General features: G+C 37.4%; 1 protein-coding gene across 2 annotated transcripts in view; it reads left to right on the top strand.

Moving 5' to 3' along the window:
- The first annotated feature begins 714 nt into the window (after positions 1–714).
- ndst1b (N-deacetylase/N-sulfotransferase (heparan glucosaminyl) 1b) overlaps positions 715–27,777 on the top strand; it is an 84,395-nt gene continuing 57,332 nt past the window's right edge. The window contains exon 1 of one of the 2 annotated variants that reach the window (XM_079898749.1): positions 715–965. The gene's annotated coding sequence lies outside the window, so the exon portion shown is untranslated. Of the gene's footprint in view, positions 966–1,042; positions 1,668–27,777 lie in introns of those variants that run through there. The other variant, XM_079898750.1, reaches the window with a different exon arrangement.

A 27,777-nucleotide genomic window follows, 5' to 3' on the forward strand; every position in this document is an offset into this window, starting at 1 on the left:
TTTTTGATGAAATCTAAGTGATTTCTGTCTCTCCATTGACAGCTAAGCAACTTAAAATTTGACACTTGAAAAGGTTCTTAAAGAGATTGTAAAAGTCCATATGAATTGAGCGGTTTAGTCCAAATTTTCTGAAGAGACATGGTCACTTTATATGATGAACAGATTGAATTTAGGCTTTTATTAACATAAAATGATCAGCGAACATAAACTGAAGCTCAACCGAACCTGCTTGACGCCTGAGAACAAACCTCATTGGTTCTTGCTGAAGCTCAAACGTGCTGCGTAACACGAGAATGACCCTCATTGGTTCTCACATGTCAAGCAAACATGCTTGAGAGTTGATGAATGTTTATGTGAATAAAAGACTAAATACAATCTGTTCGTCTTTATAAAGCGATTGAGTCTCTTCGGAAAATGTTGTACTAAACCGCTCAATTCATATGGATTAGTTTATTGATCTCTTAAAGAACTTTTTGAATCGCCAAAGTGGTAGTTGCGTAGGCTGACAATGGAGGGACAGTCATGGCATGTAATTGAACACATAGCCTACAAAACAATTTGAATACGGTTTGTACGAAATATATTCAATGCACAAAGATCAAATAACTATGTGCATTAATTATCCATCATAACAGATCACCGTTGATCTTCATCAAAGAGGTTAAATAATAAAGTCTGATTGTATCCCTCTACGTTGCTGCCCACTAGCGGCGAGTGTGTGCTCAGTAGCCTGTGGAGATTGAGAATAGTGAGTCCAGTGTGTGTGCGAGAGGGACAGTCAGGCTCGAAGCTCGAGTTCTGGTGGGTTCAGCCCAGCAGAGACACACCGCTCACTCTGTGCTCGGACCGGGACACTCGATTCTCCCTAAGGCTTACATGATCAGGCTCCAATCCTCCCATGCTATATTCATATATCTGAATTGAAGACTGTCTCGCTGCAGCTGCCTCTGGCTGATATTAACTTGGTGAGTGGATCTTTCTTTGAATTCTGGACCAGCTAACTTGCTAACATGTAGATTAGACGGATTTTTGTGAAATAGCGTAAGTAGTCCTAGGTATTGTCTAGGTTGGCATACGCCCTGGAGGTGCCGAATTAGTATAACCGCGTATAGATAAAGGCTAGTGTTGGGAATGGGTAGCAGGCTAGGTTATAGGTGTCCGTCTTTAGCATAACAGCAGCCCCAAAAGGCTGTTCCAGTACACAGAGAGCTGTCTACACAGACAGCATTTTTGGGCGTGTTCGAACGACCCCCAAAAGCTGTCTAGGTAGGCAGCTCACTAGTTTTGAAACACAGCTCAAAGTCTCTCTGGATCATGAACCTCATTTACCTTCTCCACTGTTTAGCCTAGCTTAGCCAGCCTGCTACTGATCTGGACCTGTTTTCTGTTATATAAACACCCACGTTGCCCCAGTGTTTTCCAAACGCGTCTATAAACATACAAACAGCGCTGGGAATGATATTGTATGTGGTAGTTCTATCCGTCCATCCCAACACAACTCGACATTACACGTCGCGCTGAATTAAACGGGTCGACTAACTTAACGTTAGCTGTTAGCAAGCTAACAAGCCGGAGAAGAGAAAGAAGTTTGGACTGTTCAAGTCAATTGTCTCCTGCGTTTGAATTGGATTATTTTGGGAGTCGTTTGGTTCTTTTAATGGTTCCAGGTCAGTAACTCTTTCTCTTAAGAGTTGTGGTTAATATTAAGTTACTGTTACTAATGTATTTGCCTGTGTGTTATTTGAAACAGTCGTGTTGTTACACGACACTTTTTTTTTTTTGCTCAATTTTTAATTAAATGTAAATGCATTCCAGAGCAGCCTGGTGTTGACCCAAATCTAAAGGTTATGTTTCTGTGTAAACAAGCTAATAGAAAAAAAATGTCCGTATGGTATTTTACTGTATGTGCAAACAGTGTATCATGGCATCATCATCCCAAATGAGTGCTTATCAACACTAGGACAACATTTACTGATGAGCAGATACTGTATCAGTATGTGTTTAGTTGATAGGATTGTGAAAAGGAATGTGCTTGTTAGTTTATAATTAGATTTGTGGCTTCATTTAAGCCTTTAATGTATTAAGGAGCTCATAAATGCATTATAGTGCTGACGAAGTAATTGGAGTCTTAAGGTTTCTCATTGAGGTTTAGATTAACCTTCATGCACCGTGAAATTCAGCCACCCCGGTCAAAGCAAGTTGCAAACCCACCAGGTAAACAAACAACATGCATGAGACCGGTCAACATTTGTCAAGTAGTATTTTGGCACATGCTTATTTATCTGTGGTACACTGACTGTCAGTCTGAGCAGATTCTTTGGGAAATATTGGCTGTAGGCGCTGAAAAAGCAGCTTTGTGAGAAATCAGTGGTGGTGTTGTGGAATATCTGTTAGTGCACAGCAAAACATGTTCAGGCAGCATGAGGCGTTCAGTGTGGTTTGTCTCTGGGATTAGGGTGAGAGGCTCTTGTTTTGCTATTTGAAAAGCTGCATCTGGGTGGAAAGGTTAGAAGATTCAATGATGAGAAATGACGGGGTTTTTGAGCCTCCTCGCTGAATCACCGGCGACGTTAAATGTCTGTGGTCATGCAGGATTTTATCTCCTGTTTGAATGTGAATGAAGGAGTCAGATGGAAACCGGGGGCATGATAATAGGTGGCTCACAATTTGCGTGGCTCTGTGTGCAGCAAGATTATATCAAATTGAGTTTTTCATTAAAGAAAGGATGGAGACCTTGCCGGCAATGCAGAGAAAACCAGAGTATGACCTTGAGTCAATAAAGTACGATTTCAGACCGCCTTCTGGCTAGCGGTGAAAAGCTGAGAGTGGTGAACGTTGAGTCAGCTAGTTGTGTGGCTCTCTTAACATCAGATTCGGTTGTTTGCCTTTGATTCATCATGCAGTGCATTTCGGCATGCACACTTTAAAGGGATGGATCGCCCTAAAATTAAAATTCTGTCATCAATAACTCGCCCTCATGTCGTTCCAAACCTGTAAGACTTTCTTTCATCTTTGGAACGCAAATGAAGATCTTTTTGGTGAAATCTGAGAGCTTTCTGTCCCTCTACTGACAGCTACGCAACTACCACTTTGACGCTTCAAAAAGTTCATAAAGAGATCGTAAAACTAATCCATATGAATTGAACGGTTTAGTCCAAACTTTCTGAAGAGACTCGATCGCTTTATATGATGAATAGATTCAATTTAGATTCACATATAAACATTGATCAGTGAACATAAACTGAAGCTCAAATGAACCTGCGTGAGAAAAAACCTCATTGGTTCTTGTGGAAGCTCAAATGTGCTGCATAACATGAGAATGAACCTCATTGGTTCTTGCTAAAGCTCAAACATGTTGTGTAACACAAGAATGAACTTCATTGGTTCTTGCTGAAGCTCAAATGTGCTGCGTAACACAAGAATGATCCTCATTGGTTCTCGCTGAAGCTCAAACATGCTGTGTAACACAAGAATGAACCTCATTGGTTCTTGAAGAAGCTCAAACGTGCTGCGTAACACAAGAATGAACCTCAATGGTTCTCGCTGAAGCTCAAATGTGCTGCGTAACACAAGAATGAACCTCATTGGTTCTCGTTGAAGCTCAAACATGCTGTGTAACACAAGAATGAACCTCAATGGTTCTCGCTGAAGCTCAAATGTGCTGCGTAACACAAGAATGAACCTCATTGGTTCTCGTTGAAGCTCAAACATGCTGTGTAACACAAGAATGAACCTCAATGGTTCTCGCTGAAGCTCAAATGTGCTGCGTAACACAAGAATGAACCTCATTGGTTCTCGCTGAAGCTCAAACATGATGTGTAACACAAGAATGAACCTCATTGGTTCTTGCTGAAGCTCAAATGTGCTGCGTAACACAAAAATGAACCTCATTGGTTCTCGCTGAAGCTCAAACATGATGTGTAACACAAGAATGAACCTCATTGGTTCTTGCTGAAGCTCAAACGTGCTGCGTAACAAGAATGAACCTCATTGGTTCTTGCTAAAGCTCAAACATGCTGTGTAACACAAGAATGAACCTCATTGGTTCTTGCTAAAGCTCAAACATGCTGTGTAACACAAGAATGAACCTCATTGGTTCTTGCTAAAGCTCAAACATGCTGCGTAACACAAGAATGAACCTCATTGGTTCTCGCACATCAAGCGAACACGCTTGAGCTTCCGGTTACCAGATCTGACTTGTTAATGAATGTTTATATGTGAATAAAAGCCTAAATTCAATCTGTTCATCATATAAAGCGATCACGCTTTTTCAGAAAATTTGGACTAAACCAATTCATATTCATAATCAATTCATATATGGATTAGTTTTACGATCTCTGTATGAACATTTTGAAGCGCCCAAAGTGGTAGTTGCGTAGCATAGATATCATATTTAATCAAAAAGATCTTAATTTTTATTCCGAAGATGAACGAGATTCATACAGGTTTGGAACGACATGAGGGTGAGTAATGAATGACAGAATTTTCATTTTTAAGTGAACTATTCCTTTAAGGATTATTCAAAGTTTCAATAAAAGTTAATTGTCAGCATTTGTGTTGGGCTACAACTAATGATTATTTTGATAATCAATAATCTGTTGATTGTGTCTTTGATGAATTGTTGCCTAAAGTTGTTCTTGTCAAGTTGCAAAATTGGATATAACTTTACCCAGAACATTTTTGTTGTAAATGTAAACATGGATTATTCCTTTAAGGTCACTATGAAATCAAAATGGACAATTCCTGTTTTTTATTGAATATCGCACTATTTGTTATAAATCATTTATCTGTGCACATAAATTCATTCTAGTGTGAGGGCGGGACAACCTATCACTCACATGACATCACAGCAACAGCAAACAACAATGGTCTAATCAATTCCAGATGGACAAAATCAAGTCCTTCCCTACATTTTATATTGTCTTAGAAGCTGTTTCAATGCGTCAAAATAGGGAAAAGACTATCACGACTTCTGTTTCATGCCGACTATAAGTAGTGATGCTTTTGTTTGTGATTCTTGTTACCCAGGCCTAAATGTTCCTCCAAAACGAGGCTAATAGCAGATCGTTTTCAAATGAGATTGTCCTTATAAGTTGGTATATTTGTGCAAACAGGAACAAGGGCTGAGGCATTGCAAGTGTGGATATCCTGACCCTCTCCCATCAGGTTAAAACCCCCTTTAGAGGATTGGACCCGGGTGAGACTGCAGTCTGGAGCGCATCTGATGCTCTTGAGCTCTTGCCGCGCAGTGCCGTGGGTTCACCTCTCATGACTGGATAGAGTCGGGGGGGTGGTCTCGTATTCCCGGAGCAATCAGGCAAATTAAGCAGGGCGGTGGGAAGCGGTGTGCGCTTAGAGCTCGGGTTTACTCCTGCAGCACATTAATAGCTCAGCTTTCTTCTCTCTTTCTCTGAATAGCTATGTTTCTGATTTATGAAACATTAGGACAAGTGGATTTATGTAACAATGAAAGAAATAGTTTTAAATCCCTATAGTTGCTGTTTACTGACATTTCAACAAAGCTTTCAATTTGAGGCATTCCTAGTGATTGGGTTTTTTTGTGTGTAATGCTATCTCTCGTTTGGTTTTGAAAGAATTATGGTGAGCAAAAGGGTAATATCCCAAATTGCATGAGAGCATTTGGTTTGATCAAAATGCTCTTGTGATCATTGACTCAAATGGTCTGATTTTAAAGACAGTTTGCCCCAAAATGTAATTTATTCTTCCATATGTTGCTCAAAACCTTTGACTTTCCAGTTTCCCAGCTGCTCTTGCATACTTTGGGAAGCAGTGGCTTTCAAGCTATCACTATTGTATAATTGTGACTTTTTAATGTTAACCAGTACCTTCGTTAAGTAAAATAGGATACATGTTAAAATGTTACATTTTTGTGTGGCTTAAATTGTTAAACACAAATAAAATAAAATCATCCAATTTTCTTCAGAGCCTATAAGATTTATTTTTTATCCATGGAATTTTGTTTATTTGTTTTTGTTATATTTGCAAAAGTTATATTTTCGATTAAATTATCATGAAAGTTCATAAGCATGTATAATTGTAGTCAGTCTCACGCATGTGGATTGATTTCAAATATTATCCAATATATCAGTTGTTTGTTTATATATAAACAATTATTGGTTATTTTATCAGAAAAAATTCTAGATCAATGCATCCCGATACGAATGCTTTATTAGCGCACTAAAATGTGAAGTTATTTAATATTCCAGCAAGCGCAGATTGATTGCACATATTGAAATCAAGTTTTTTTTTGTTCTGTTTGGAGTTTGACAGCCTCTAGTCAGTTAATGTTCTATCTCTAATGATTTCCTAGAGAAGTCTTTCTAAGCATTTGTCTTGGTGTGAGTGATTTTGTCTGTTCTGTTCTCGTGGGTGTAGCTTCAGTACCAAATCTCTGAATTTGCTATTCCTTTCATTCTTGGTACATGTTAAGTAGTGCTCAAGACAAAGAGATTTCAGGTCAGGGTAATAAATGAAGAAGAGATATAGACCATTAATTTAGTCAGAACCCTAATGAAGAGGTGTCAAGTGTCAGGTGTTGAAATGTGAAGTGCGTTACATAATAGCTGTGTATCAAATCAAATGATAAGGTATAGGCCTACTCAAGAAAATTGTTAACGTATCATGTTAGTTTACTTCATGTCATTCACCACTGCACATGGACCTCTGGATGTTTTCCCAGGAAGTTGATAAAATGAAGATAAAATACATTGAAATATCTGCAAAATGAAGCTTAATGTCCTTCTTGGTTACAAACAGCCTGGAGGCGAGTTTTGCCATTCACCTTTGCTTTGAGTATTATAGAAAGCAAGTTGTTTGTATGTTCTCACTCGTACTGAAATATTTCGATATTCCTGGCCTCCGTCATTCAGGAAGCAATCTCTTTTGTTGCATAACACAAGAGCCTGTGCTTACCTCCCCATGTTTGATTAATGTTCATATGTCTCATGGTTGATTAGTTGACATTAAACGCTCACACAAGTTAGCCTAATTGCTCGTCAGTAATTAAAGTCAGCGTCATTTGAAGAGCGACTCTTTGCCAAGGCTCTGCCACTGAAGCTTGAAGTGTAAGGCGGTGACAGATAATATATTGAACAGGCTCTGGAGTACATCCCTTTTTCACTTCTTTCTTTTTCTTTTTTGTTTACAAGTGACCCAAGATAGTGATGGTTTCTGTTCTTGCGAAGTGTAAGTGCACTTTGGGCCATTGACCAAAAGTTGGTTGAGTTTGTGCTGAGTGCAAAAGTACAAATGTTAATAACCGCAGTAATCTAAATGCTCAACTGCTGCCCTTGAACTGCCTGTTTCATTTCATCTGCTGTTATCAGCCTTTTTAGGGATGTTCTGTTCATTTAACTTGCCTGGAATATTGTGAAATTGCATAGACTGAAAAACATCAAATATTTTGTGTTACTTTATGCACTGAAGTGTAGTTATTTTTTAATTTATTTTAAGCCTGTGGCCCTATTAAATATTTAAATTTCCCCCCTAAAATATCCTTTTTTGTCATTTTCATTTTACTGGATTCTGCTTTAATGGTTAAATTAAATGTAATTAATCAAAAAGTATGTCTAATTAATTGAAAATATGAAGCAGCATGTTATAGAATTTAACAATAATTTTATCAAAATGAAATGTTTTGGGTCCTACGAAATCAACTGAATCGGGAAGAAATAAAACCGATTTCGCAGTTAAACTTTTCATAAATTACTGTTAAATTGTATAGTAATCTGCTACATACAACACAGAACGTGAATACAGTGAATACAGTTAAATTTTTCCCAAGTTGTTTCAATTTCCTTTTAATAATCAAAGTCAAATTAAGAATTCATAAAACTCTTAATTAATTTTTTTTTAATGTTTTTATTTTACAACAAAATAGTTTTTTTCAGACGTTCTGTGTTGTCTGTTTTAATTTGCCTGAGTTTATGATTTAATGCAAATTTATTATTAAAAAACGCAGAAATCTATTGCCCTACTTTTTGCTGTGTTCAGAACTGGTGAAAGTCTGGTGAAGGAAGTAAATATAATATTACTGGAGGAGCTACCTTGGGTATGAATGTTGTTTTTGCCTTCTAAAAAGATCTATATTTTAAAAGAATGTTAACATACTGTACATGTTTTTCTTAAGCAGATATTTAGGTAATATTCTTAATAGTCTTCACCACTGAGCAGTTTGTAAGATGTAAATACACATATATCCGGTCAGAAGATGTAAAATGTAAACATCTATCACAACACTGCATATATGCGAAAGGCATTTTTTTAATCTGATTGAACAAAAAGGTTGAATTTAAGTATTTACACACTTACATTTTTCCTATTGCACCATCATTGACATTTTATTCGAATCAAACTGGTGTTTTTTATGAAACCTTTTCAGATTGATTGAGCCATTAATCCAATTACTAACAGATTATTTGTTTGCATTGTAAACTAGGGCTGTGACGATAACCGCATTACCGCATATTGAGGTCATCACTGTCATAACCGCACTTTTTTTAATTTTTAATTTTACATATAATGTTCAATTAAATACACACAAACACAGGCATAAAAGACAAAAACATAACGTAAACAGTTGGAGTTAGATTTTAATTGCAAATGCAAGTGATACTTCTCTTATGTGGTATCATAGTTAACGGCGCTAGCCAGATGACATTATTAAAACAGAACATTGGTGACGACTTTCTCACACAGCAGGCAAAAGAAGAGAAAGCTGCAGAAAAAACTGTTCCATAATTCATATTAAACTTAAAAGATATTGAAAAAACAACAAAGTTATATAATTAAATATTATTTCATATTATTATTGTTAATATGTTTATTAGCCTATGTTAACAATATAAATGTTTCAAAGCAAAAACTAAACGAAATAGCCTGCATCATCCCGTAAATAATTGGGCAAAACGTAAAAAACTGGGCATTTCAAGCAAAAATAATAATCGATGATCGCTGGGAATTATTAGATTATCATTCAGAAGTCGCACCTATTTCTCACATGCTCACCGATAAAACGACATTATATTTCTCTGTACTGTACTATAGGCATACTACGCGTTATAGCCATTAAAGAAAACGCATTTAGTTTCATATTTATGTTTAAATAATATAAAGTTTTATTTCATCTATGTTGATTATATGAAAAGTGAACAGCATGAGTAAGATAGGATCATTAGATGCGCACTATAGACATATGGATTGGGTCAGACATGATTTTGACCACTTCATTAAGTTTTGTTTCATAGAAAGCCTTTCTTTAAAGTGAATTTAGTTTTGTATAAATTGTATCTTACAATAACCGCCAAACGCGTATTAAGAAAAAATCCCATACCGTCACAGCCCTAGCAATTGAGAACCAGAAAGAATTCCTTTCATATAATATTATTTTTCCACTCTCTTTTTCACCATGAGAAGTCCGCACCTTGCACCAATGCTTTTCGCTACACTTCTGCGCCACCGGTCCAGATCATCTGTTCAACACATTTATTGTTGTGTGGCATCACAACAGCGCAGGCAGCCAACAGCTGAGAAGCTCGCCGGTGTTCTGTAATGCAATCGCTCTTTATGGCATTGAAATGTCTGGGATTCTCTCTAAATCCAATGCTGATACGTTTCAGATGCATGTTACAAGCAATTAACTCTATTGCTCTGCTCCGCCGGTATTATCAAAATAATGGACACTTAGCAGAAACTCAACCAGCTGTTTTTCCTCGGCTAATCTTTTAATGTTGAAGGGAGTTGAGGTAAAGGCCTTTATTTTTCCTAGAATCATCCTTTATTTTCTTTTCATAAAGCCCTCTTATCTTTAAAAGGTCCTGCAATCGTTCGGTATCCATTAAACGTGAGCGTAATTGTACTAATCTTTTGAGTCTAATCTGTAGTATATCACAGAGAGGATGGTTTTTCATTGGATAAGTCTGATCCAATCAGAGAGAATGTAATGTGTAATAGCAGTCAGGTCCCCAGTTTTATGTGTGACTGTTGCCTCATTCAACCCTAGTGACATTGGGGTGGTGAAACTTATAAAATGAGATGTGAAAAAACAAATCAGCGCTGGAGTGATTTGTGAAGGCCCCAGAAGAGCACTCGGGTGTGATCAAATCCTGGCCTCCGTTTCAAAAAAACCTCATTATCTGTACTCCCACAAGCACAAATTATCGCTCCACCCTGAAATGCATTCTCTCATACACCCTTAAATCACGCTTTCTTCCCTCACTTTAGCTACTAAGCACCCTTATTTAGCATTTCACAAGTCCGCATACGTCCAGGTACATGGTTGGATTTCTTGTACCCTGTCATCCAGTTTAAGGAGTTAAGGAGACGTTCCCGCAGATCGTTCCTCACCTGGGTCGTCCTCTGCCCCCTCCGACGCTGATTGTGTTGGTCGTGCAGGGAAGAGTAATTAATCTCCAGGAGGAGCGTGCCAGATCGGGGCACTGCATAACAATTTGTCTTCTTCGCCGGGGAGTTGGCAAAATTTTTGCACTCCCCCTGCTTCTCTTCCTGCTGGAACGTTACACTGAGCAAGCTGTCGCTTCACCTCTCCGTCAACAAGCCAGTGCTGTGTTGGTATCAGCTTCTCGTCATCTGAGCAGGGGTACATCAGCAGCTGGCTGCTTATCTTTTGGCCCGCCTGAGACACTTCACTTCATTAATAGAAGGCAGTGTTGCTATGATCGTGCCCAGAGGTCAGATCCGCATGCAGTCCTCTGCGCTCTGAGATGGAAATCTACTAACTAGAGTCAAGATCTAATCTTACAAAACCTGGAATGTTTTGATTCAAGTAGTTAAGTTTCCTACAACTTTATATTTGAATGATTTATTCTTTATTTCTTTTATTTTTGTACTCTATGAATTCATAAAAAGCTGGTGATTGTCAGACTTTAGCTTAACTAAAGAAACTCTGTTAAAGAAACCTTAAAGGAATAGTTCACCCCCAAAATAAAAACTGTCATCAATTGCTCACTCTCAAGTCATTCCAAACCCAGACTTTTGTTCATTTTCAAAACACATTCATATGTTTTTACTGAAACCTGTGAGGTTTCTGTCTCTCCACTTCAAGTCAAGGTAACCACAATTTAAAGGTCCAAAATGGTTATAAAGGCATTGTAAAACAAATCCATATGAATCAAGCGGTTTAATCCAAGTCTTCTGAAGAGATACAATCACTTTAATATGATGAAAAGATTTAATTTTAGGCTTTTATTTACATCAAAACTAGGCCTGCACGATTATTCGCAATTAAGTAGTAAATGCTGCTCCATCTGAAAGCACTGTGAGTTTGGGTCGCTTAGGCCTCACGCATCAAACATCTTTCCAAACATGAGAAGCATTTATGAACCTCTTGTCCAACAAAAGACAACATTTAATAAATCAAAGCGTTTCAATCTTCTGTTTATTCAGCTACAGCGATAGTATGATGCATAGGGATTTCCTTGTCTACTTCTGCGGCGGGACATATTTGGCGTGTCTGCGTGAGAGCGCCCTCTGGCTTTCAGATGGAGCAGCATTTACTACTGATCTCAGAGCCGTGCTGCACTGACAAGCTGCGCATAAAATAATCGCAGTCCTAATCTAAACTATGACTACGTTTGCATGTGCCATATTGCACACATTTGTTTTCTGTTTTTGTAGATACAACAGGTTCTAATGGGACCCCATTGACTTGAAACAGTCTTCAAAATATCATCTTTTGTGTTTCACAGAGAGAAAAAGACATACAGATTTGGAAAGTCAAGTCAGTAGATGACAGAATTTTCATTTTTGGCTGAACTATCCCTTTAATACAGTGCAAAGTAGTTGTTGTTGCTGTCTGACATTTCTTGATGAAATTGCTTAAACCCACTTCCATGTTTGAGAAGTATTAACTTTTCCATACAAATTCCTCTTAAATTATGCCATCTGGTCAAGTTTTTTTTCTTTCCTCACTCCAACAAGCTTGCAGATTGAGTTCATTTGGAGAGATCAGACAAGATTCTCGGTAACCAGCCCATGCTGGGTTAAATTTGTCTTAAGAAGGCCTGCACATTTCCTGACAGATGGACGGCATTTGGAAGGAAAAACAACTGCTCTTGCTCTGAATTTTTATAAGCTGTTGGTTGTAGGCTGGGGTCTGGTAAAATGGCCACGACTGTTGTCTGAGATTTTATGGATCTTTACAGACAGCTTCACCGTGACCTGGTTTCCATCAAACCAAAACAAACTTGCAATGTTGAGTTAATGCAATTTGTGTGTTTCTTGCTCATGAACTGACACCTGTATTGTGAGACGTGAGCCTGTAGTTGTGTTGGCATCTGTTTACATTCTCTGATCTGGTCACACTTGTTTTTGGCGGGGCTCCAGGAAGGCTTTGCTCCTCTGGCAGCGGCGGAAGCGATTGGATGCCGAAACGTCTTTGTTACAAGCCTGTAAACAGCAATGCACAGAGAGGAATATAGTATCAAATGCACTGAGCTAAGAAAGCTGCAACGTTTCCAGCACAGCTGCTCACCCCGTTCATGGTTTCTCAGTGCACTCTGATTGCCAGAATGCGACGGAGCCGCGAATGCTTTAATCTGTGCGTGATCCTGTAATCCAGTAGACGTGAAGTGTGCAGTTCGGTGCCGCTGCAGGTGGGCTTTGCTGACAGCAGCGCTATTGCCACAGCATCTGTAATCACCACTGATACAGGCTAAACAATCTCAGCTGTGTTTAACATCCGACATGATAAATGAATCAACCTCATTCACCAGAGCCAGGTATAACAATGTCTCGTTAGTTGTGTTTGCTACGGCAAGCATAAGTGGTTCTATTTCTCATACATGGGATTATGTTTTTTTCAAAACCCATAACTCTATATATTTAACGTCAGCACGTAACTCAGTCCGCACCATTTGTGCTACGGACATGAATGAGCTGCTGTGTTTCTGAGCGATTAGTATGCAATCATTTTTGTGAGCTCATTTAGGAATTTATTTAGTAAACATGTTTCCATTATAGATTTTGCATGATTATGCATGCTGACTAAAACCTTTATCCAGGTCAAATGAGCGTTTTTTTTTATTTATTTTTTTGAAAATGCTCACATCTTGGTGTTTCTATTCAGCATAGCAATATCTCTATTCCTTGCATAAAATTACATTGAGATGCACCATACAATTTTGGCACATTTTTTATGTAATCTAAATACTCTAATACAAATAATCTAAATTTGAAATTGCTGTCAGTGTTTTTATCCTTCATCATCTGGGAAAAACTTTTTTCTGAAAGTGAATCTAACGATATCTGTGTCGTTATTTTTGTAGTTGTGGTGTGGACTTCCCTATTCTCTTAAAATTATAATGATTATGAAAACTTTATAGTTATGGTTATGTTTTTGTTATGGATATGTATTGTACTTTGTGTGAACAGGCCTTTAGGCTGCAAGGGAAGTTTATATTAGAGGTCGACCAATTGATCGTTTGCCGATTAATCGGCACTAGGGCTGAAACGATTAGTCGACATTGTCGACAACGTCGACAATAAAAAATTGTCGACAAATATCTTTGTTGTCGAGTAGTCGTTTGATCCCACGTGACCTAATGTAAGGGCCTGCAATATCGTGATTTGACCGCTACGGCGCTGTAGCGCTAGAGTTAATGCAGCCGTTACAAATGCGGTAGAAGAAAACACAGCGCAAATTTTATGACGGAGTGCAAACGAATCCGAACCTGATCCGAACTAGCAAGGTGTGTGAAAGTTTCACAAAACTTCAAACCAAGAATACTGTCGTGTGTAATACATGCAAGGCAAAACTTTCTTTTCACGAGAGCGCAACATGCATGTTAAAGCACTTAAAGAGGAAACACCCCGGCACGAGACGAGCCGGTGAGAGGTGAATGTTCTCCAGCTGGAGCTAAATAACTAGCAGTGAATCTCTTTTTAGAGAATGCAATACTACTAATACTAGCAATAATATTAACAATAATAATATAATTACAGTAATGTGATGATTTATTTTTGCATAGAATAAAGCTTGATCGAGCTTAGGAGTCAGGGCTGTTTTTATTATTGTAACACTATTAGGTAATGTTATTACGGTCTTATCACTTGCCTGTATGTTGTTCTATATTCATTAAGACTTACATAAGGAGATGTTATGAAGAATATCATGTCAGTTACTTTTTTATTCTGTAAATTAAAAGGTGAATGAGTGTCTCTGTCAGCTCAGCTCAATTGTCATGTCATTTTTTATTCTTATAATAATTGTTTGCAGTTTAAGTTTTTCTGTAATGCAGCTTATTATTTTTTTTGTTTAGTTTTTTCTATTGAAAAAGAACAGAATATTTAACCAATGCTTAGAGAGCATTTGTGTGTGATTTGAGTTGGACAGAAATCTGAAAACTTAAAGAGAATGACCTGTTTAGTTGCTCAAAGTTCATTAAAACAACCATTTCAAAAGCTGAAGTGATTTTCTTTTTTTATATTATAGTTAGAATATGTATAACTCAGTGTTTTAACTAATTGAAAAAGCTGAATAATCGTTCCAAACTTAATGATTAGTCGGCGAAATAATCGACGATTAGTCGATTAATCGCTCTAATAATCGTTAGATTAATCGATTATCAAAATAATCGTTTGTTGCAGCCCTAATCGGCACCGATAAATGATTGCTGCAGAATCGGTTCTTGACAAAAATCCATACCGCTAGTTTTATTGGGTTGCATCCGTTGCTGGAGCGACTGAGAAGGGTGCGCTGTCATTATACAGTACAAGAGTGGCGAAATAAAAACTATCACTGACACCTCGTGGAGTTTGTTTTGACACATGAGACTGCACGCTGCACAGAGCGAAACATGCGATTATATGATGCTAAATGCTGCGATTTTTATGGAATAAATCAATTTGTGCTGTCAACGTTAACGCGATAAAATATTTAACCCAATCAACGCAGCATCTGTTAATTGTTGTCAATTACGTGCTGCCTGTGAATGTCCTGACTCCAGTGACACACAGAAAGACGCGCACCAGTATCGTGACCAGAATACAGTTCTCTGTCACGCTCGAACGAACGATAGCACACATAATTTTACCAAAATGTCCGTTTTGTCGAGTATCTTCATAACATAAGAGCAGTGCAGACTGTTTGATAACTTAATTCAATTTCTGTATATGTCCTGTAAGGGCACAGGTAAATATGACATTTATTTTATACTATTGTACTATTGAGACAATAACAAATTTGCAGTAATGCAAAGATGTCACTATTTAATTTTGTAAAAAATATTTTTTTATTTGAAAACACTGTGCATTTAGTTGTTGCTAGTTTGTGTTGAGAAATACACATTTCAGCATTATCATTAATCTGTGTGTTGACTCTGGCAAGTTGACTCATGAAACCATTTGTTTATTATATCGCAATCGCAATATGACATTTTCCCCAAATCGTCCAGCCCTAATGTATACAGTACACTATCGTACATGTTTTCATATCATTATGAAGTAATGCATTTGTTGACTAGATGCTGCATTAGTGGAGAACAACAGTATGTTTGCCGTCGAGGCTGAGAGGACGCTAACATTAGTAGTGCCTCAAGCGGTTAAAACAATGTGACAAGAACATACGCTAGTCCGACCCAAATGTTTAATGTCACGATTGTTACCATCTATTTGCATTAGTTTAGATCCAGCTGGTCGCTTTTATGCATTTGTTATCCAGGGAGATGACATATTTAAAGCTAGTGACATGGCTTGAAGCAAACTGTGTCATCATGCAGCTGACAGAAACAGAAACAAATCAGAAACGCATTTGATTTCAGTTCTTCTTTTTTTATCGTCACTGTAACATATTTTGTTATTTTGATTAGATAATCAAGTGTTCTAAAATAAAGCAAATAAAGTGTGAGAGTATGTGTCTGATTTCAATCCTATGGCCTTTGTGTAGATATAATGGCCATCTTTAAGCATGACTGTTTTGGATTTATATGAAATGGTAACACTTTAATTCAAGTCCATTTGTAACATTTAAGGTTAATAAAAAATATTGTTCATTTGTTGATTTCAACATTTTACTAATAAATGTTTACATTTTAAAGTTGTGTCTCTTAACATTAGTTAATGCACAATGAACTAACATGAATGATCAATGTATAATTAATATATGAATATTTTTATATATATTTAAAAAGACATTTTCATGGTTCAGTACTGTTTTTCAATATTTATTTTGTAATAAAGTTGCAGTCTTGATGGTCTTGTCAAAACTGATGAGTAAATAGACTGGTTTTCAAATATCAAGACAGGGTTGGGCTTCCACTCTCATGTCTGAACTTGTTTTTGTGTGTATGAAAGGGTATTAAATTGAATGCATCAGTCTTTGTAAATGGAAGATTGATGAAATGTCATTAGGTCATGCTTTAGCAGAGACACTGCGTGGTTTTGCTTTCCCTTCGGGCTGTTGTTGCCTTTTATCCCTGCTTACTTTGCTTGACTGTATTTAGGCATCAGTGTAGTTTTTTTGTTTGCATCAGGCCTCTTGTGCGACGGGAGACGATGGTTATTCACGGTTAAAGAGAGCACTCAAAGGTTTACAATGTGTGCCGAGACTGATCTTTACACTGTTAAAGGTAGAGTAGGCAATTTGTTTTATTAACATTTTTTGTTATACTGGTTGAAACTCTGTTCACATCCTGATAGCAATCAATTCGAATTTAATTGAGGAATCGTGACAACCCTAGATATACAAGTCAGCGCTTTGTAAGTTGTGTAGGTTCATTATTATTTTAATGTTATGTGTCTCTTGTGACGCATTGTAGAATCTGCTATGTGCTTTCATGTGTTTTGAAGGAGACGTAGAGTGCTCTGAAAGAAGTGTGGGATCTCATGCTTTCAAAGCTAACTTGCTATTGCTAGTAGGGGTGGAACGGTACACAGAAGTCATGGTTCGGTTCATACCTCGGTTCAGACATCACGGTTCGGTACGAGTTCGGTACAATGGAGGGAAAAGCAAAACAAAAATGCAGAAGGCTTGTGCATGTCTCAGGCTGTACCACCAAAAGAAAAATAAATTACTAAAGCCTTGTATTTTTTAAATAAGTTTTATTAATAAAGTAAACATATAGATCCAGTTTATTTGTAGTGCACTGACAATAGTTTTATATAATTAGTTTATTAATTAAATTAATAAAAAGACAAAAAGACCTTGAGATATATTTGGTAATTGTACCTGAATGAATTGAAAATTAATTTGCTACATTTCAGATTAATATTTGTTTTCCTTCATTTTAATTAACAGTAACTTAAACACTTTGCATTTTGAACGATGTCCTGTATAAACAAAATGACGGAGTATGTTTTTATGTTTCCACTGTTCGATCGCGCCCGTGCCTCACACACACGCACGCACGCACGCACGCACGCACGCACACAAATGTAAACACTTTGCGACTTTTCGATCGCGCCCGCGACTCTCTTTACATCGCAGCCTGCCTCAGAGCTAAGGCGGGGCTATAGATTAGGTGTCCCTAAAGAACCCACGTATAACAGTAGTTCCGCATTACATTAATTAATTTGCACGTGAGTTTTATTTATTTTTATACCGTGTATTCTCCGTGTAAATGTATGCACCAAACCTTGACGCCCATACCGTTTCGGTTCAATACGAATACATGTACCGTTCCACCCCTAATTGCTAGCCTCTCCGCTATTGCCTACCTTACATTTAAAGGAACACGCCGACTTTTTGGGACTTTAGCTTATTCACTGTATCCCCCCAGAGTTAGATAAGTCCATACATACCCTTTTCATCTCCGTGTGTGCCGTGACTGTCTGACTCACCCACCACTAGCCTAGCTTAGCACAAAGACTGGAGGTAAATGGCTCCAGCTAGCATACTGCTCCCAATAAGTGACAAAATAATGCCATAATTTTCCTATTTACATGTTGTGATCTGTATAGTCACAGCGTGTACAAATAACAAGGTCACATGAGACACAGCCATCTTCTAACCGTATACATACTGGGAACTATATTCTCTGAAGGCGAAGCACTGCTACTTCTGCGGAGTGATTCACTCCAACTCTGAGCGAACTCTCTGCTCCTCACCACGGGGCTTCTCAGGTGCTGCGAGCAAATCACTCCGTGCATTTTTAAATTGTAATAATATTTCACAATATTACAGTGTTTATTGTATTTTTTTATCAAATAAATGCTGCCTTGGTGAGCATAAGAGACTTCTTTGAAAAACATTTAAAAAATCCTTTGACTCCAAACTTTTGAACGTTTGTTAAAAATCCATTGTTCATTATAAGTGGTTCTTGCTGATGCTTATACTTATTTGTTTGTTAAATTTTTAATCTTATACATTCATTATTATAATATTTTTATTTATAATTTAATTTAATTTTGTTTATAAATATTTTATTATATTTTGAGTAAGCAAATAATTTTAGTACCTATAGGTGCATCAAAAGATTTTCCTTCTCCTGCATTGTTTTTTTTTTTTTCTATTTGTAGACTTTATAATAAATCGTATAGATTTACATTGAAGGAGGGAACACAACAAAGCCATATCTTGGGATTAAAACATCAGAGAGTCTTGGGCTTGATTTTATTTATTTATTTATTTATTTATTGAGGCTAGTAAGCATCCACTTAGCAACCATCTAGCAGTGCCCACAGCAACGCTTATGAATCAGAACAGCTTAGTACATGCATAACAACGCCCTGGCAACAACAGCATCTTGCATCGCCACGTATTCTAGTTCTATTTGCTCCATGTAGTTGCATCATTGTTTACACATCTCTGAGACTGTGAAGAATTAAATTATCTTCAGCAAGTCTGGAAAGGCCAGCGACAAAAGCTCACATTAGTAATCTCAATCAAAAGAGGCTTCTCGCCTCTGCAGAAACATTTTATTGGTAAGACGCGGATTATATGCATTATGACCTACGAGAAGTTCACTGAGCAACACTGTGATTTCGGGTATTGTGGCAGCGTTGTTTTCCTTAGCATTTGCTTGCTTGTATCAGCGGAGTTTGGAGGACTGTTACACCCTTCTGGCAATGAGGCAGTTTTGATTACTTTTGCAGAGGAGAGGAATTGAGTTCAGATGTCAAGAGCAGTGGCAAAATGACTGCCTTGTTTTTCTCCCCCATCCACGTTGTTTTGGTGGAGAGCCAACAAAAGGGTGCTTTGTCACGGAGAGCGGCTTTGAAACACGGAGCAGAGACGAGGGAATGGCAGAGGTTTGCCCAGCGAGTCCCTGAGCTCCAGTGATTCTGCCTTACTGAGAAAACCCAGCAGTTCTTTGTGCTTCTCAGGGTTATCAAAGGTCTTTAGGATAGATTTACACCACGATTTCTATGATAATAAGAAGAAATGTTTCTTAAGCATCAAATTAGCATATTTGAATAAATTATTTCTGAAGAATCGTGTGAATGAAGTAGGGATGCACCGATATGAAAATTTTGGCCATTAAAAATGAACATATATAGGCCGATACTGATATGGTGGCTGATATATATGTGAATCAAGAATGCTGAAACTTCAGCTTTGCCATCAAAGCAATAAATTACTTTTTAAAATATATATATGTACATAGAAAAGTTATAATAATATTTCACAATATTACTGTTTTACTGTATTTTTGAGCGAAAAAAAATCAATGCAGCCTTGGTGGACATAAGACACTTCTTAATATTTTTTTATTCTTAATTATTCCAAACTTTTGATCGGTAATATACATTAAATATTACACTGTCATTGAATGGAGTTGATTTTGTGATCTTTAGCAAAGCCCTCAACTTTATATCGCTTCAAGGGATCTCTGAGGTTGGATCATCATTGTGTCTCTTCCTCTGATCTCTTCATTAGCTCTATATAATTATCACTAGTGGCATCTCATGAGACCTCATGTTTATGCATATTCAAAATTGATTAGCACTTAATTAAGTCCCCTGGTCCAAACACGTTTCAATTCACGTGATTCTGCTTCCTATAGAACACAACTTCCACTGAGGCAACTGCATCTTAAAAAATTAAATTATACGGAATAGCTAAGTGCGTTTTTACCACTAACCTTTTCCTTACCAACATGTGCTGATGAAATGCTGACACACGGGCTGCTTTCATTTCCCTATCTGAATTTTTTACATGCTCGCCTTTGTTGTTCCATTTTTTTTTACTGAACGGCACCCAGAGGCATATCCGATATGTAGCTTCAACCTCGTGTGGGTAATTTTTCCTTTCCTCTGCTTGTCTGTATTTGTTAGGATAAATGTAGGCCGAGAGGAAGGGAACAAACCCGTGTGTCTCTTTGTAGACGGCTCTGTTAGCCCGTGAAGATGACAAGCAGCATTTCTCACGATATCTTTTACTCTGTCAAGCGCTCGCTGTCCTGGGCACAGATGGTGCTGGGAAAGTAGGCGGTCAGTCATTTTACTCCCCTTTGAAAGATTAGTTTAATATAAATGAGGACTACAGGATTTGATATGAAGAAGATTTGGATAAGATTAAATTTATGTTTGACTGTAACATCAATATAAAATATCCAAAAGTACAAATGTTTTTTTTTTTTCTTCTTCTTTGCTATTTGCTGAATTATCATAGGTCAGAGGTGATCACCTGATAAACCAGATCGCCGGAGTGGATAATACAGGCTCCTTTGGAAGATCAGATTGAGATGACCTGCTTACGGTCATCAGCAGGCCAGTTCCCATAATTCCTCCATGAGCCGCTGCCATTAGCTAATAGAAATGGAGGATAGTTTGTCAAGGAGGCTGTTCAATGCAACATGGAGTTCTCGTTTAGTGGACTATAACCCTGTTCGGGCGGTAATTGTTTCTCATGGGGATGTCTGTAAAAATACATTTGCATGGCTCCTCAGTGATAAAACTCCTGCTTTCAGATGACGATTTATTCACGTTGGAGGAGCGAGCCTGGAAATGTGCTTCTCACATGGTCAGTCACATGTTTAACATTTAATTATCCTATTTAATAATAGGAAAATTCCTATGGTTTAAATGGTTTTCTGTCCTGCATTTTATCTCTACAAATTATGGATGTCAACTTAAATATGTGGAAATTTAGAGAAATAGGTAATACAAACTCTTATTTGTCTAAGCAAACATCCAATCTGGATACTTGCTTGACTAGTAAAATGCATAGTCGTGCAAGTTCTAATTTATATAAATGTATACAATAGACTAATAACGAATAATTTATTGCGTACCTGTTGCTGACATAAAGGCCCATTTCAAAATTTGAGTTTGCTCTTTTTTTTTTTTTTCTTAAGAGCCCATTCACTCTAGTTGAGCAGTGATATAATATTATTTTTGTAAACAGTTTCTAGCATTTTTCAGAAATAAAAGCCTATTTTTAAGGATGCACCTATATGAAAATTTTGGCCGAAACCGATAATTATTTATATTTGAAAGCCGATATATTGGCCGATAAATCCAAATCCAAATTTGTAGATAATTTTTGAGAGCCAGATTATAAAAACAAAAGTCTCACCATTAAATATGACAGACTTATGCTGCACGTTGCACTTAACTGTATTTTCCTTTTTGAAGTGATTCCAATCATATTTCGAGCAAAACCATCATGGCATCTGAAGTGTCTCAGCAGAATGAAATCCATTATTTATGGGCTTAATATATTGGCCGAATTTCAATTTCAATAACGATAACATTAAAAATGAACATATATCGGCCAATACTGATATGATTGCTGATACATCGTGCATCCCTGCCTATTTTTACTGCAAACAGTTACCGTACAGTGTTTGGCACTGGTCAAAAACCACAAGATCCCTTCTTGTAAACGCAGTTAAATTACCCAAGCTATTTATTTACAAATGTAGTCTAAATATAAAAATAGAGGAAATGAATATTGACAATTAATACAGATCAACCGATACAGATCATTTAAAAAAAAGCTCTGAAAAATTAGCTGATAACAGATATGATATTGATGTATCATGCATCCCTAAACTATACTTGTGTGCAAAGTGTGCTGCATATTTATGTATGTATGCATATATGCATTTCTCAGAAATCCTGCTGGAACTCGTGCTCTTCAAATATGCTTTGAGAAGCTGTGGTTTGAAGTTCATGCCATCGCTGGGCATGCATTACTGTCTGGTGTGCAATTGATTAAAATCTGTTGGGCTATTATCATCACTCCATTTAGGATGCATGAGGGAATGTAATGGAGGCAAGCATTTACTGTTATAGCTTTATTTTTCACCACCCACTAGTCAGGTGCCTGCTGTTTGTGAATGCCAGCAATGATGGGTGATTCTTTGAGAGCTTTAGCCAAAGTACTTTTGGCAAAAAGATTTGTGATTCTTAAAAGCCTTTGTGGTTTATAAAAAAAATTCCAAATTGAGAGGCGATCAGTGAAAGAAATAAAAAAGCAAGCACTCGCGTACCACGTTTTAGCCTGGGGAGGTTTTATTCATGGCATTCTGGAGGTGGTTCTTCAGTTGAGTTCCTCTCCAGAGATGTGCACCTACCTACACAAAACCCTCCTACTGAGAAACTGTTATTGGGTGATGATAATTATTGAGCATTTTTAGCCTTGATTCTCATGTGTGGGACCCAGCAGAGAGTCCTTCTTGTCTTTTATTGTCTTCTACTCGGTTCATTTGAATTAATTCTACATGTTTTAAAAGCGTGTAACCACGGTAGATGATTGAATCAAGCCAAAGAGCTAAATATAACTTTTCTTTAAATGTTATGTTGGCAACCAGAAGATGGAACTTATCCATGACATTCCCATAGTAGTTGCTTCTTCTTTTTTTAAAGCAACTTGACCTGTTAGCAGGTCCTCAACCCAAGCGCACACTCAACACTTCACCACAATATTATAAATACCTACATAATAGAACATTAATAAGTTTCCCCATCATTTTTGATGCATAAAATAACACTTTATTTTTACATTTCCTCTTCCTATTCTGCCCCATGCAAAGCATAATGGGAAATTGAATCATGATGCTATCGTATTTGAATTGAGAAACCTGATAGAAAGGTGTTAAATCAAAATAAATTATTAAAATAAAGTGAACAGCATCAATGAATCATTTTTTGAGTGTATGTCCTCTATCTACTGTAGGCCTACATATCAAAGTTGGGAAAATTAAAATCAGTTTGTTTCTTGGCTTGTTTATCTGCCTTTGATCTCTAATTAAAATTCATCTGCATGTGGTAATTCAATCTCATTGATATAATTACAAAGAATGGCTCTGGTTTTGTACAATAATCTAATCAGAAAGGCGTTCCAGATGTGTTAAACGGATTGTAATTCGAAATCCACTTGCTTTCATTCATGGTGCATAAAAGGAAAAATTAGGTAATGTCAAGCCCCTTAAGAGTAGTCTTACATGACTTCCAAGGTTTCTACATCTGTATGATAGCTTTGTGTGAGTAATATAAAACATTTTTGAATAATATATAAGATATTGTTCTACATTTTGCACAGTTCCATTCCATGACACACAAGTACCACTGGCATTCGCCACTGTTGGTGTCACACTTGGCACGATGCGTCTTCACATGGCATATCTGAATAGCCTACACACTCAAATGAGAGATTATCAGGGAATAATGATTGTATTTCGGTCTTTTCGGGCCACAAAGCTGTTGCATGGATTCAGAGGACTTGTTGTATATCACACAAATGTATTCAATAATAGATTTGAATTTTGATTTTGTTGTGTAATTGTTTTTTGTTTTTGTTTTTTTTTGCCAGAATGTTGGTTAACCAAACAGTTGACGGTAGCCATTGACTTCCATAGTGTTTTTTTTTTCCTACTGGTTACCGACATTCTTCAAAATATCTTCTTTTGTGTTCAACAGAAGCGAGAAACTCATACAGGTTTGGAACAACTTGAGGATGTGCGTAAATGATGACAAAAAATGTCTTTTTTGGGTGAACTATCTCTTTAAGTGGCACTTATAATCCCTGCTTATTATGGAACAGCTCAAATATTATATCTGAGAATCATGACTGAACTTTAACATTTGAGTGAAGGGTAAGGATGTCCCAATGGCCCGGATCCGGTGTGAGAAAGTTACGGTTTAGCTGACAGTCTGTCACATTCAGGATACACTTTCACTACATCTTCCGTTCATTGATCATGTGTTTTATTTTATTGTTGTGAATTGCGCTATCCAGCTGGCTAACGTAGATAAGGTTTGGCTTTGAATGACTTGTTATGGTCTTGAATGAAATGAGAATAGATGGAACATAATATATATCATAATGCAGAGGTTTTCTTAGGGTGGGTTTCTTTGCATAAGGCTCAGGCAGGGAGCTGTCTCGGTGCGCTCATAAGCCACCACCTGGGTTTGGGAAAGGACCTGGAGTCGTGCCAGGGTCCGCTGTGGAGAAGGCCAAGCCAGCGACGCATGGATCCAGAGCTGTCAGGGCTCCAGCTCCTCCCGCTTCAGCTGCTGATCCAGCCAGACAGCTGTGAGCTGCATTCCTTCCCGGATTTAGGGGGTGAAAAACCATTACTTCACTGATATCTGAGATGGGTATCTTGCACCGGGGAATGATTGGACCAGCTCTGTGCAGTGACCCAAGACATAATGTTTATAAAATGTATTCATTCCTTCTGTTCACACTGCTAGGAATGAACGCGAAACGGTTATTACCACATGCTGCCGAGTGAGAGATACCTCATGAAATCGAAGTTTTGGGGATTTTAGTCCATGTATGTTTACTCCGAGGTGTCTATATGCTAGTGTACTTCTACAAAGGTTGACAAAATAAACTTGTATCAGACGCATTCAAAAGGTATAGTTTTTCTCTTTTTGGAAAATGGGTGAAAAAATATTTAAATACTCTTATTAATTTTATGGGATCTTTAATTTTCAAACCATGATCTTTGGTTTTAATTTTTTTTATTGTTGTGCTTTTAGTTTGTGTTTTTGGCTGTGTGTGAAATCGCAGAGGCTACTCTCTTAAAGGGGTACTGATTTTGAAAAAGTACTTACTTTGCAACTGCTAAAAAAGTATATTCTATAGGCCTATAGTATAAATGTGTGTAGTATGAATGCTGCATATTACATTCGCCATGTTGTCATTATCATGTGACCTACCAGCATTAGTTATGTCGCTTTACCCCCGTTCACAAATCCTCTCCCGTGGCCTCATGGGACAGTACAGTGTCCATCATATGCACACTTCAGAATCTCGCCAGAAGAATAGGGAATAGAATCTTGCCTACTCTTTTTAGTAACGAGAATTTGGACATGCTACTCTTGTCACATACTGTTTTTCACCTACTATATAGCAGGGGAAGAATGCAATTTCGGATGCAGCCTTTGTTTTGGTCTTGTTTTAGTTTTTTATTCCACTTCACAGTTTTACTCCAAACACAGTAGAGGTAAACAAGTTTTTTTTTATAAATCACTCTTTTGATTGGTTTGGCTAACCTAAAGGTAGGGTAGGCAATTTTGGTGCGGCTAGCAATGGCAAACTAGCTTTGAAAGCATCAGATCCCATCCCACCCTCCCTTCAGAGCGTCCAAAGCCACGCCTCCTCCAAAACACATGAACCCGCAGGTCACGCAGACTCAGAGCAGATTCATCAAAGCGTCATAAGAGATGCCGTTAAACTACCTCATGTCTCAAAATGCATAACATTACAATAATAATGAACGCAAACAACTTAAAGAGCTTTTTCATGTACCACCTGACTGCTGCAGATTAATTTCAGCATTGATCGTGTTGACAATGACAGAAACGCATAAATCTGAGTCTGAGGATGTGAACATCATTGGTTTCTGTCTCTAAGTTACGGTTACGACATGGCGTGAACTAAGCTTGTTGTTTTGGTTCAGGAGGAACTGTAAAATTGCGCTCTGTGACTGGTGTGTGCGCAAGCAGTGCGCGTGGAGGTATGGAAGTACATGCTGACAGGCAGGTAGGACTTCGAATTATTGCATTTGGACTGAATGCAATGATTGGACAAACATTTGTTTTGTCCTGAGACTTCCACAGAAGATTTATTTATTTATTTTTATATTTAGACCACTTCTTTTATCTAAAAATTGCCTACCCTACCTTTAAATTCAGTATGGCTGCCTGCATACCTCAGACTCTTTAAAAAACACTCAAACTCACCTCAAACTCTATGACACAAACCTTTTGAATGCAAAGTATTGAGTGTTGTAGAAATTGGTTGCCTCAAGTTCCTGTCAACTGTCCCTTGGTCACAGAATAATGAAGCGTAATGGAAATCTAGCCGCACTGTTGATGGAATATCAAAGTCATAGCCCAGGGACAATGTTTGTGACATTTTGTCAGTTTTTAAATGATTTTCTGTCTGAAGCAGAAAAGCATAAATGCCTTTTGCTGAAGGTAATACTTCACTGTTGTCATTGTAAAGAAAGGGCTTTAGATAACAAAACCACCCCAAAAGTTTTGAGCAGCTGTTTAGTGAATGCTTTTTCTGTAACATCTTGGCTTGGCATTTGCACACGCAGGGGAGCAGGGGAAATGGCTATATTGAGGTATGTGGTTCTGTAGTGATATTCTGGCTTCAGGGATATGAACTGTGATAAAGAGCAAAGCAACTTCTGTTTTGGCAAGAGGCACAGGAAAAGAGATGACAGGCCGAAGGCATGAATTTGATAAATTTACCTTAAATGTGCAGCCGTTTTAAGAAAGTTTTGTACTACTCTCCCTGTCCTAATCTCAGTTCTGTCTAAACTATATGACAACAAATCATATTTAGAAAATGGGGAGATGTTCGGCGTAGTAAATTGAGAGGAGTGACAAACAATAAAGATGTTAAAAAGATAAAGATTAGCCTCTTTAAGCCCTGAAGGCATTTTCAGAGTTGTTTTAGTGACATACACAAGTAAAGACTTATAACTCCAAAACTATAGAAAGGAGAGTCAAAAGTTAGGTATTGTTTGATAGAAAACATTTTTAGAAAAAAAATAATAATTAGGCTACATTTGGGCATATCTCGTGATCGACCAATGCATTAGGTTGATTTTTGGACTAATTATAATCGTGAGAATCTGCTTTAAATAACAATCGGAGCATGTTTCATAAAGTTACGAGCGAAAACGTCACATAAATGCTGCATCCGTATATTATTTACACATGGGTCTTGCAGGGCTTCGTGTACAAAAACTCACTCAAGTTTAGTCGAAGCCCAAAACAAGCATGCTTATATTTTTCTTCTCTGTGAGACCTTTCAAATATGACGCATGACTATATGAACTGTATGATGTTTTTGACACATTACAGTGCATAGCTCAAAAAAAGTATTTCATAAATTATGAAAACTTTTTTTTTTATCAGCAAATAACTCCTACTTAGTTAATCAAATTAGCTACATGCATTGTAAAGTTCAGACTCTTGAGCTTTCAAATCTCTGCATTCATGTCAAACTTTTTATACAATTTTATTTTTATACAAAAAACTTTGGAGTTTTTTACTTGGATTTTAGAGTATAATGATTAAGGTGTATACAGTCACATGTATTCAAGGTGCTTGGAAAATGTTATTCGTCATATTCCTTACACCCTGAATACATGTGACTGTACTTAAATCTTTAATCTTTTAAATACAGTTATTAATTCATAAATATGTTTTTGAGGAGGCACACCACAGGGCATTTTTGAAACCTGAACTTGCCTTGTCATAAAAAGTTAAATTATTTGATGTTTAAGAGACTGTCTGGGGTCAAGGGTCTCTATAATATAATTTCCTGTTTTTCCTCCCTATGCGTCTGCACAATGGTCACACTGCATGACTGATTTGGCAGACTTT

The sequence above is a fragment of the Squalius cephalus genome, assembly GCF_949319135.1.
Source record: "Squalius cephalus genome assembly, chromosome: 17".
NCBI classification, from domain to species: domain Eukaryota; kingdom Metazoa; phylum Chordata; class Actinopteri; order Cypriniformes; family Leuciscidae; genus Squalius; species Squalius cephalus.